This window comes from Haliotis rufescens, unplaced genomic scaffold (genome assembly GCF_023055435.1).
Source record: "Haliotis rufescens isolate VD_foot unplaced genomic scaffold, xgHalRufe1.0.p SCAF_16, whole genome shotgun sequence".
Classification (NCBI taxonomy): domain Eukaryota; kingdom Metazoa; phylum Mollusca; class Gastropoda; order Lepetellida; family Haliotidae; genus Haliotis; species Haliotis rufescens.
The window spans coordinates 29871041-29884278 of record NW_025963846.1 but is presented as its reverse complement, the minus strand read 5'-3'; the positions used below and the strand labels follow the sequence as shown (position 1 = coordinate 29884278).

The 13238-nt window shown below is 40.9% G+C and overlaps 1 protein-coding gene across 1 annotated transcript in view; it reads left to right on the top strand.

The window, feature by feature from the left end:
- LOC124122333 overlaps nt 1-13238 on the top strand; it is a 156196-nt gene that overhangs the window by 89218 nt on the left and 53740 nt on the right. The window lies entirely within an intron of this gene.

Here is a 13238-nt window from a genome sequence, read left to right as displayed (position 1 = left end):
CATTCGTCAGCACTCGCCCCTGTTCGTAACCTGCAACCTGTCCCGGAATAACACGAGTTGATCACGGATGAGTGGTTGTGTGTCGTGGGTTGATGATGATAGATGACTAGAGCGTTGTTAATGGGTGGGCGGGGTATTCCGGGTGGGGGCCATGTGTTTGACAGGAGTGTTGTTGATGAGTGGGTGGGATATTCAGGGTGGGGACCATGTGTTTGACTGGAGCGTTGTTGATTGGTGGATTGGATGTTCGGGGTGGGAGCCATGTGTCTGACTGGGGTGTTGTTGATGCTTGGTGGGGTGTTCGGGGTGGGTTCCATGTGTAGACTACAGTGTTGATGATGGGTGGGCGGGGTGTTCGGGGTGCGGGTCATGTGTTTGACAGGAATGTTGTTGATGGATGGATGGGGTGTTCAGGGTGGAGGTCATGTGTTGACTGGAGTGTTGTTGATGGATGGAAGGGGTGTTCGGGGTGGGTTCCATGTGTTGACTGGAGTGTTGTTGATGGGTGGAAGGGGAGTTCGGGGTGGGGGTCATGTGTTGACTGGAGTGTTGTTGATGGATGGAAGGGGTGTTCGGGGTGGGGGTCATGTGTTTGACTGGAGTGTTGTTGATGGGTGGGCGGGATGGTCGGGTTGGGCGGGATGGTCGGGTTTTGGGCCATGTGTTTGACTTGAGTGTTGCGATGGATGGATGGGGTGTTCGGGGTGGAGGTCATGTGTTGACTGGAGTGTTGTTGATGGGTGGATGGGGTGTTCGGGGTGGGGGTCGTGTGTTTGACTGGAGTGTTGTTGATGGGTGGATGGGGTGTTCGGGGTGGAGGTCATGTGTTGACTGGAGTGTTGTGATGGATGGAAGGGGTGTTCGGGGTGGGGGTCATGTGTTTGACTGGAGTGTTGTGATGGATGGAAGGGGTGTTTGGGCTGGAGGTGATGTGTTTGACTGGAGTTTTGTTGATGGGTGGGCGGAGTGTTCGGGTTGGGGTCATGTGTTGACTGGAGTGTTGTGATGGATGGATGGGGTGTTCGGGGTGGGAGCAATTTGTTTGACCTGAGGGTTGTTGATGGGTGGTGGGTTGTTCGGGGTGGGAGCCATTTGTTTGACCTGAGGGTTGTTGATGGGTGGTGGGGTGTTGCGGGTTGGGAGTCATTTGTTTGACTGGAGTGTTGTTGATGGGTGGATGGGGTGTTCGGGGTGGGAGCCATTTGTTTGACCTGAGGGTTGTTGATGGGTGGTGGGGTGTTCGGGGTGGGAGCCATTTGTTTGACCTGAGGGTTGTTGATGGGTGGATGGGGTGTTGCGGGTAGGGAGCCATGTGTTGACTGGAGTGTTGTTGATGGGTGGGTGGGGTGTACGGGTTGCGGTGTTCGGGGTGGGGGTCATGTGTTGACTGAAGTGTTGTGATGGTATGGAAGGGGTGTTCGGGGTGGGGGTCATGTGTTAACTTGAGTGTTGTTGATGGGTGGATGGGGTGTTCGGGGTGGGGACCATTTGTTGACTGGAGTGTTGTTGATGGGTGGGTGGGGTGTAAGGGTTGCGGTGTTCGGGGTGGGGGTCATGTGTTGACTGAAGTGTTGTGATGGATGGAAGGGATGTTCGGGGTGGGGGTCATGTGTTTGACTGGAGTGTTGTTGATGGGTGGATGGGGTGTTCGGGGTGGGGGCCATGTGTTTGACCTGAGTGTTGTTGATGGGTGGTGGGGTGTTCGGGGTGGGGGCCATTTGTTGACTGGAGTGTTGTGATGGATGGTGGGGTGTAGGGCTGCCACGATACACCTAGGTCACGATACGATACGTATCTCGATACGCTACGATACACATAGTGTGACAAGAGAAGACAAGAGATAAATGAATTAAACTTAGTTTATTAACATGAAAAATTAAATGAAAGTGAATGAATGTTCATGAGTCATAAAATATATACTGTAATGAGTATTTTAACTTAATGAATCATCTGCCATTTCCATGTAATGGCTAGCAAACACAAAACTACAGTTCTACAAATTTGTGAGTTGTGACTAGATGGTAGATTCTAGGAGTAAATACTAAATACTAAATGTACCAATGTCCAGTAACTAATGATTTGCCATTTTCATGTATAAAGGCAAAAAAACAATTAAAAATAATTATAGCAACAGCCATGTTATAGACAATTTGAAAGGTCTAATCCTAGTGTTTATAAGTTATGTTTATCATATTATTTAAATAATGCATTGACAACTGAATTAAGTTCGTTCTAAATAAAAAATGTAAGCTGGCACATTCATAACGTCCAGATTAAGGACCAAGAAAGCGAAAATTTGACGATTTGGGGCAAATGTAAGATTTCAAGAGATCTACTTATTTCTTTTTTATTTTCATTGTTTACGTAGATCTAATTGGAAAATTATTTTAAAAAGAATTATGAATAGTATCTCTTTTCACTCATTTCCAGATAACAGCGGCTGTCCGCTCAGTAACATGAAGAAATACCTCCGTTTTCGAATGCTTCGCATGAATAACACGTTCGTCGGTGTCTGACGTATGACACATCGCTAGAAAGCTTGTTTTTTCATCTACACGCTTGTAACATTGCTTTGAGTCTTTTCGTAGCTTAACATAAGATTTCATTGGATACAAAATTGTTGTTAATGACGCTTTCTTGCCGAAATCAGCTATAAGCTTCATGATTGGTCAAATTTGAGCACGTGACCTGAGGCAGGCAATCAAATTACAAATCCTCGTGTACGATGAATTTCAGATTTTTACGAAATATTTTGGTTAAATCGTGTTATATTGAACGTTTTAAGCAGGAAATCGCGATCTATATTAAAAATATGGAGCTTCGTGGATGTATCATGCTAGGTTGCAAGCTATGACAAAGATTTTTGGCATTGAACATCGTGACCGAGCCGAGAATTCGAGGCGCCGAAAGCCGAGATGTCATTTGACTTACATTACACGCGATCGCACGAAAAGATAGAAATAATAACTTAGCTGTAAGTTTGACCACTTTTAGATATATTTTTGTTGATTTTATTTATCACTTTGTATGATATATTTAAAGATTTGCTTGAAACGTCTTTGTTTTGCTCTTTGACACTTTCGATGTGCACGTTGTCGAGGTGTATGTCCGAGAATTATATTTTCAATAACATTGCCGGAAAGAGTGAATAACTTTTTAATCCATCAATAAAAAATGATAAATTGAAATATAATACGTATTTCAGACATCGTGAGATGTGATAGATTTAATAAATGAATGGTATGACACGTAGGTCCATAAAAATATATACTATTTTGACGTGACTAAGGCTTGGCTGGTTAACCGGCCTACGGTGCCTGGGGACGCGATGCTTCTTTAAAGACATTTAAAACGTATCTGTGATAAAAGTTTATTTACAAAAAAAGGGCGGGTTACGGACATCCCCGGGGTAGTGGTGATGCGTGTATCCACATAGGGCGGTTTATGGACATCCCCGATGTAGTGGTGATGCGTGTATCCACATAGGGCGGGTTATGGACATCCCCGGGTTAGTGGTGATGCGTGTATCCACATAGGGCGGGTTATGGACATCCCCGGGGTAGTGGTGATGCGTATATCCACCTCGGGCGGGTTATGGACATCCCCGGGGTAGTGGTGATGCGTGTATCCACATAGGGCGGGTAATGGACGTCCCCGTGGTAGTGGTGATGCGTGTATCCAGATTGGGCGGGTTATGGACGTCCCCGGGGTAGTGGTGATGCGTGTATCCACATAAGGCGGGTTATGGACGTCCCCGGGGTAGTGGTGATGCGTGTATCCACATCGAGCGTGTTATGGACATCCCCGGGGTAGTGGTGATGCGTGTATCCACATCGAGCGGGTTATGGACATCCCCGTGGTAGTGGTGATGCGTGTATCCACATAGGACGGGTAATGGACGTCCCCGATGTAGTGGTGATGCGTGTATCCACATAGGACGAGTTATGGTCGTCCCCGATGTAGTGGTGATGCGTGTATCCACATAGGACGAGTTATGGACGTCCCCGATGTAGTGGTGATGCGTGTATCTACACAGCGCGGGTTATGGACATCCCCGGGGTAGTTGTGATGCGTGTATCCACATGGGGCGGGTTGTGGACAACAGCATTCAGTCTTGTTTGGAGATCACTCTTTTTTATTGAATCTTATCAGGCTGAACTAACATGGGAGGTTTATTCATGATTGATTGTACAGTAAACTACGTTTAAAAGGGGAACACGCCTATAACGAATTGACTGACATAATGAACCTATTTTTAGTCCCGGAAAGTTGTACATATGCTGTATATATGCTTATAACAAACTAAGATTATAACGACCTTAAATTACTGGTCCCTTTCACTTCGTTATAACCGTAGTTTACAATATTAGTATGTCATGCAACGTCCAACCACAGTGTCTCGACACGACGTTTTCAGTTCCACAATTATTGAAAACTATTCCACCAATATGTCATGTGTTGACATGTTTTCACCTTCATATGACACCTTCTAACCCTGTGTTACAGTGATACGATTTTACCTTACAATAAACAACTAACTGAAACATTATATTCAGATGCGATGCAGTGATGTGTTCAGTATACAGTCATTACATATCACACTATGAGCCGCCGTCATATGGCTGGACTATTGCTGAGTGTGGCTTTAAACAACAAACAAACAAACAATCACACTATGAATTATGTTACGCATTTGCACCAAGTCGATATAAACATGATTATAATTGTGTAAATGAATAAAATAAAAGCGACAAAACTCTTCCAACATTCATAAGAAACTGCTGCCATAAACATAATCGATTGAATGATTCCGACGATATCATGAACATGTGTTTTTGAATCCCTGTCAAATGATACGAGGTGTTCGCGAAAAAAGTTTGGGTACCCTGCCCCACCGATGGCACGCATCATAAATACATGCAAAGGCAAGGCAATTGTTCCCCTAAAAATTGGTAACACATGGTACAATTCAATATAGGGAATTGCATCGGACATCTTTCTTTTTTTAAATATTTGATACAAAAATAACTCCCTTTTTTTGTGGAGCAGAGGTCTGGGGGCATTCTGAATACAGAATTGTTGAACTGGTCCATCTATATGCGTGTAAAAGATTCCTGTACCATTACCATGTGTTCTTTACTACTGTATAAATTCATTCACATGTTGGCTGCATCAGCACTAATTTCACTAGAATTTACCATTGAGGATCAATCATTTAACTCCCAATGAATATCGCTGACAAATTCCTGTTCTCAAGGTTACATAAAAAACTGTGTACACATAGAGGCGCTGTGCCTGACTGCTCCTGTATCAAGATAAACATATCACGTGGATCACGCAAGTCGATATCAGTCAGTCTGCCGGGCTGGATTCAACCAGGAAGCCTTACATGTGCCCGGGCGTTTCACGTACATTGCAGCTTCGTTTTCTCCCACAAAATGTTTGAAATCCGATTTCTTGTAAACCCATGATTCATCGTGACACATTTTTCTAACATAGCAAAGTGGTGGATATAATATAACCTGTTTATCAGTGTCACACAATACAGATGCACAGTGCGTGTACCCGGACCACGCACAAAATTGATACTGTAATAAATAGTTCTCATGGTACAAAGACTTGGTGGCGTTTAAGTAAAGGAATGTCTTAAACTTAAAACTGCAAAAAACCACTTTCCCCCAATTTTATTTTATAGACAAAGTTGCAAATTCTTTTGTAAATATCATTTTGATGGAAAATGAAGTTAGGGATATACTACTGTCCGTCGACACCACAAAGGCAACTGGCCCTGATGGTATTGGAAATAAAGTACTTAAAAACACAGCTAACAGTTAAGCCCCAATCCTTACTAAACTATTCAATTTCTCTCTTAACCGAGCAATATTTCCATCACTATGGAAAGAAGCTCTTATCATTTCTATTTATAAGAAGAAATAGCGTAAAAGAATGTACAAATTACAGACCGGTTGCGCTCACAAGTTGTTTAGCAAAAATATTTAAAAAATGTATGTTTAAACATGTGTACAGCTATTTAAGGAATAATAATGTGCTCACTAACCTACAATCTGGATTCATGCAGGGAGACTCCACCTCAAATCAGTTGACATATTTATATGACTTTATTGCAAAGGCTTTAGATGATGGTAAGGAAGTTAGAGCTGTATTTTGTGACGTAAGTAAAGCTTTTGATAAAGTTTGTCACAAAGGAATAATTTATAAGCCACACCATTAGGGTTTTTGTGGAAATTTATTGAGATGGTTTGATAGTTACTTAGAAAATCGATATCAAAAGGTAGTTATAAATGGCTATAGCCCAGATCCAAAAGCTGTCTTGGCAGGTGTGCCACAGGGCTCGGTCCTAGGACCATTATTGTTTATTATCTATATCAATGACATTGTTGAAGGAATACATAGTAATATAAGACTTTTTGCTGATGACATATCTTTGTATGTAATCATAGAGGATCCTGATATAGCGGCTTGTAATCTCAATAAAGACTTGGACAGAATTTCAGAATGGGCTTCCAGATGGCAAGTTAAATTTAGTCCCGAAAAAACTGAATCTATTCATTTACCCGTAAAGTAAACCCTAGTTGCAAACCCAACTTATATATGAATGGTCCGCATCAAAGATGTACAAAGTCATAAGCACCTTGGTATGACTTTACAAAGCAATTGTTCATGGAAAATGCACATTGATGATATTGTAAGGAATTGTTGTCCTCTAGTTAACTGTTTAAGGAGTTATAGATATCGTCTATCCCGAACTACCTTAGAAACTATGTACAAATCATTTATTTTACCAATTTTTGATTATTGTTGTCATATTTGGGACAACTGTACCAATGAACAAGCTACTTTATTGGAAAAATATACACTTAGATGCTCTTAGAACCATATGTGGCACTGTCTGGGGTACGAGTCATCAGAAGATTTACAATGAAACAAATTGTAGGTCATTAAAAGACAGAATATACAATTTAAAACTGGTAATGTTTTACAAAATGAATTACTATTTATCCCCGGAATATCTTTGTAGGCTTATTCCTAATACAGTTTCGGAAAACACAAATTATGACTTAAGGAATAAAACCTAATCTTCAAACAGTGAAGTGAAAACATAAGCTTATGCAGATTAATTTATACCAGCTACAACACAATTTTGGAATATGTTACCAGAAAACCGCATGGGGGGCAGAAACCGTTACACAATTTAAGAATTTGCTTAACATAAAGGGAGATAATGGTATACACTGGGAATTACGGAAGCAGATTATGCCAAATCATTCACAGTCGCCTACGACTTGGCTGCAGCGATCTTAACGCAGATCAGTATAATAGACATATCTTTGACAGAAAAACTTGTTCCTGTGGATATCACACCGAAGATGCTCTACACTTCTTTTTTGTGTGTACAAATTACTATGCTCTTCGAAATTAAATGTATTTTTACCAACATGGTTATTCTTTACAAACAGAACTATTCGGAAATTCGGATTTGAGTAAGGAAGAGCAAATGCTAATATTAGATTCTATTCAACACTTAATATTAAAATCTAGCAGATTTTCAGTTTAATGATTGTTTAAAATAACTGCAAATAGATTTATTATATATACACATCTAGCTTGGCATGTACAATTTATTTGTTACATCTAACCTTCATTTATGTATTCATTGTAATATACTGAACAGCATTGAAAACGCACCAGCAATAAATGTTGAAATATTACAAAAACAACTTGAGCAATGATCGATTTTAATTAGAACAGACATAGACGGATTATTTAGAAAGACGACAAAGGAAACAGGAATACCACACAGTAATTGCATTTACGTCATCAGTGTGAGGAAGACACGTAGGGTTAAAATGAAAAGTCAATATCTGGTATGTCCGCCATTGGCAGCAACACAGGCCATGCAACGTCTTTTCATTGATCGAATAAGTATGCGAATAGTGTTCTGTGGGATAGCATTCCACTCTTGACGTAGTGTATCTTCAAGTTCTCTCAGGTTCCGTACTTGCGGACTACGTGAGAGGCGCTGACCCAGGTAATCCCATAGATGTTCAATTGGAGATAGATGGGTGACAGGGCTGGCCATGGAAGCAGAGTCACATCATTGTTCGCTAGGTACTGTGTTGAAACACTTGCCGCGTGCGCTCCTGCATTATCTTGCTGGAAGGTGTGCATATACTGGTGCTGATGAAAGAATGGTATGACGTGATTTGCCAATATGTTATTCCTGTAGTAAAGGGCATTAACTCTTCCACGACAAACATGGAGCTCTGTTCGATGGTTATGACTGATGCCGCCCCACAACTAAGGGATTAATTAAGGATTTGAATTCTTTTAATTAGCAAGAATTAGTAACTTCATTGGGTAGAGTGTTCCACAGGTTAATCGTATCCGGAAGAAATGATTTAGCATAGGTCTGGGTTCTAAATATGATTGTTGGTATGTTGGATCTATTTCTAAGGTTATAATTGCTATTATCAGAGACTGGACTTTGAAAGAGATCGTTGAGATAAACAGGTGAAATACTGTTTTTCATTTTGAAAAATGTTTACGACAAACATGGAGCTCTGTTCGATGGTTATGACTGATGCCGTCCCACAACTAAGGGATCAGTTAAGGATTTGAATTCTTTTAATGAGCAAGAATTAGTAACTTCATTGGGTAGAGTGTTCCACAGGTTAATCGTATCCGGAAGAAATGATTTAGCATAGGTCTGGGTTCTAAATTTGATTGTTCGTATGTTAGATCTATTTCTTAGGTTATAATTGCTATTATCAGAGACTGGACTTTGAACGAGATCGTTGAGATATACAGGTGAAATACTGTTTTTCATTTTGTAAAATGTAATCAGTTTGAAGCAGTGTCGTCGTTCTTTTAAGGACTGAAAGTTTGTTTCGTTATAAAATTTAACATGACTGTATTTTAACATCTACATGTCCTGTAGATCTCACAGCCTGTTCAACAATCAAGATTCATATTGTGATAAAACGGGTCTTACATCGCAAAGTGCATCAATTCATGTGTGCACCATGATTAGAAACATGAAAAGATTAGGAAAATATCAGCTGACACCGTGTTGGTGATACACATTCTATGCAAATCCTGCAATCGACCGAAATCTGCACGACAGTTTACAAACCGAATTACGATTTCGTTACGTGATTTTAATTGGACTATGTATGGACTCGTTAGTCCAGCCAGAATATTACTCCAAAATACCAGCCTATTTGAAATGAATTGCTATCATCGTTCGCAAAACTCCTATACGTGACATACCTCAACTTCACCCGTACCAGTAATAAAACATCCGTTATAAGACATCCGTCAAACATCCGGCAGAGACAAAGCTCATTGATTATGAAGACGAAAAAGCTCTTCTCTTCGCTCTATTGGCCTGTCAGAAATGCGTGCAGACACATAGTTGCTTATGAATAGAACTTATCTTGTCTAATACAGCACAGCTGTTAGTCATCAATATTCCAGCTATATGACGGCGGTTTGTAAATAATCGAGCCTGGACAAGACAATCCAGTGATTGATAATATGAGCATTGATCCACGCAATTTGGATACAATTACATGTATCAACCAAGTCAGCGAGTCTGGCCACCCGATCCCGTTGCTCGCCTCTCACGCACTCAGTAGTTATGATCATTGCATGTGAACATTCCCTTCTTATTGTTGACACACAGAATGTAACACCATCACAAAATCAATAGGTTATGCCATAAATATAGAAATGTATCCATGCTGTGTAACTCATTATATTCAAATGTGGCCTTAAGTCTTCCTGGTACACTTCCTGGTAGCTCAAGACCCCCACTGTAAACACCGACCTTCTGTGAAGTGGAAAAGGGTTCTTTGTGAAACTGGTGTGCAACAGCCTGTCGCTCCAGCATATTGAATTGTAACATCTGCACCCAATACGCTTTTAACATCAGAGGTGAGGTGAAATGGGGTCCAAGATGACTGCCCTTATATAGTGACGTGCATGCACGTGTGTGTGTGTGTGTGCGTGTGTGTGTGTGTGTGTGTGTGTGTGTGTGTGTGTGTGTGTTTGTGTATGTGTGTGTGTGTGTTTGTGTGTGTGTGTGTACGTGTGTGTGTGTACGTGTGTGTGTGTGTGTTTGTGTGTTTGTGTGTGTGTGTGTGTGTTTGTGTGTGTGTGTGTGTGTGTGTGTACGTGTGTGTGTGTGAGTGTGTTTGTGTATGTATGTATGTATGTATGTATGTATGTATGTATGTGTGTGTGTGTATGTGTGTGTGTGTGTGTGTGTTTGTGTATGTGTGTGTATGTGTGTGTGTGCGTGTATGTGTGTGTGTGTGTGTGTGTGTGTGTGTGTGTGTGTGTGTGTGTGTGTGTGTGTGTGTGTGTGTGTGTGTGTGTGTGTGTGTGTGTGTGTGTGTGTGTGTGTGTGTGTGTGTGTGTGTGTGAAACCGAGATTGCTTCATGACATGAAAGACAGACACAGATGTTGATCGCAGTTAAAGCCAAATTATTACTGATAAATTAAACCCTGAAACAAATGTAAAACATAAATATATGCTGTCATCAAATCGAAAATCGCAGCAATATTACTACCAACAGATGTTATTGCAGAGTAAATTAAAACATTTCTAAAATACACTATACATTCATACATTACACATTCACAAGTACCAATATGTATCCTGGCAACACATGTATTTCACATCCTTGCTTTCACTGTTCACACGAGCATACATCAGCTTCACAGTACTTGAAGATTTAGTTTAATAATGATATATTATGTACTATATTTAAATAATAGCACTTGTAATGCATACAGAAACACAACTAGTTACCGTGATGCAACCAATATTGACAAAACATGTCAAAACAGCCAAATGATCAACAACATAGACACAATATCCCTACAAATCCTAGGAATGCGTACAAACTACAAAATATCAACAAAAGTCTAACCTTTAGAAATGAATGAATCACAAGACTTGTCCAATTGTGAATACCACATTGTCCAACACTGGCAAATACTATATGTGTGATCGTCTGGTAGTAACATTAAATGTGATATAAACTGTATTATAACTAAACCCTTTAAACTGGACTGTCAAATACTATATGTGTGATCGTCTGGTTGTATTATCAAATGTGATATAAACTGTAATATAACTAAACCCTTTAAACGGGAGACAGTAAGCTGCAACGTTGAGCACAAAGGAGCAGTAAGGGGCGCGCCTAGGCTGGCTATTGTGTGACAGTGCACGAGGTGATTGAGGCTGTGGCAAATTACTCATGAAGTGAGCTTAAACAGGGAATTAGGAAAGCTTAATACAACACTAAAACAACACCAAAGCCCAGTGTTCACACCATTAAGTGTCATATCATTCACTTAATGTTACTTTATCATATTCCAGCAAAACTATACAAGAAATAAAGTTAGCGTGACCAGAGGACGTTTTCTCTAAACATGTCGGACGTTTTCTCCAACGCAGCGGCGGTTTATTTTAATTGACCAGCTGTCTCGATAAAATGACGAAAGAGATTCAAATGCGAGTGAAAGTCAAAACAAGGTTGCTTCTGTCAGCCCTCACTCTTCTGTGGGCGCGTTCACCCGTTTCCTGGAATACATGTAAGGCCGCCAGTGGGCTTTGTGTTGACACACTGCGCCATTATGAGTAGACCCTGGGTAAATGCAGAGGAACACCTTGTGTTAAATAAAGGGTTGCGCTACCTTCGTGCAAGATACCGGTTCAATGTATTACCGTCAAATCTACATGTACGTATCTCGACATTGACAACACTTGCTGCCTTTGACTATATTGACCACGTCCGTACAAAACTCACTATACCTATTCTTTAAGTCAATAATTTGAAAACTGACGTTTGATCAAGCCTTTAAAGTACGTTTGTATTTATGTGTGCTCAGTGCAGTGTTTCGTGTGTCTGAACTGTTATTACATGTTACCGACCTTTCCTTTCTGTTGCCGACATGTCCCTACTGTTGCCGAACGTCCCAACTGTTGCAAACATGTCCCTACTGTTGCCGACATGTCCCAACTGTTGCCGACATGTCCTTACTGCTGCCGACATGTCCCTACTGTTGCCGAAATATCACAACTATTGCCAACCGGTCTCAACTGTTGCCAACCTGTCCTTACTGTTGCCGACATGTGCCTACTGTTGCCGACATGTCCTTACTTTTGCCGACCTGTCCCAACTGTTGCCGACATGTCCCAACTGTTGCCAACCTGTCCTGCCTTTTGTGATCATTTGGCCTTGAAGCTGCACGTATTGCACGTGCAGTAGCACTATGAACGGTGTTAAAATACAGGGTTTTCGATTGCCTGACATCTGCGTCAATCGAACAGTGACAGTTCAACAACATGCCAAGATTAACAGAAGTGCAAAGAAACAAGGTCAAATGCCGTTGTAGGCAGGTGAATCCCGATCAGCTGTAGCCCGGTGTTTCAATGGAGCGACCAGCACCATCACAAAGGATGGAAACTGGTTTGTTTTCATAAAGTGAACTATTGTGGTCCATAACTCATACTTCTTTGCTACACTGAGTGTATTACAGACTTACTTTTGCCACCCCCTTTTATATATTGAGCACACTTGAAATAGAACCCTTTTCATGGCATATCTGTGGTTGCTTCTACACATCCTCCCAATGATTGAGTCAATAGTTGCGATCATCGATGTCATGATTAGGTCTGTGTATAAAGATTCTTTCTAATAGTCAATTTTCCATTCATGTCGAGCAATATTCAGACATTCCTGCTGTTTGTGTATTCATTTCCTAAGTTTTGAGGTACAATCGAGCATGCTCATTCTTCGAAGATTTCAAAGAGCATCCTACGACTCTTGCTCAAAAGCTGTTACAGCATCCAAGGCCTGTGGATGTGGAGGACATTTCCAAATCAATGACAAAACTTATGTTCAATGCAATTCACTTTTGTCACTTGTACCATATGTTTTTTTCAGGTAAAACATTGACTTTTCTTGGCAGTTACCACAATTACCTTGTTTCACTGACATTTAGAAATAGTAAGTTGCCTGTGGACAACTGACTGGCTTTGTATGTGTTTGTGACGGGTGACACTGGTGGAGCAGGATACGCGAACCATTCTGCAAATACCTGGCTAAATGAATATTTGATAATGATTCAAAAACACATACTCATGATGTGCTTTTGGCAGAGTTTTCTTATAGGTGTAGAAAGGATTTTGTCACTTTTATTG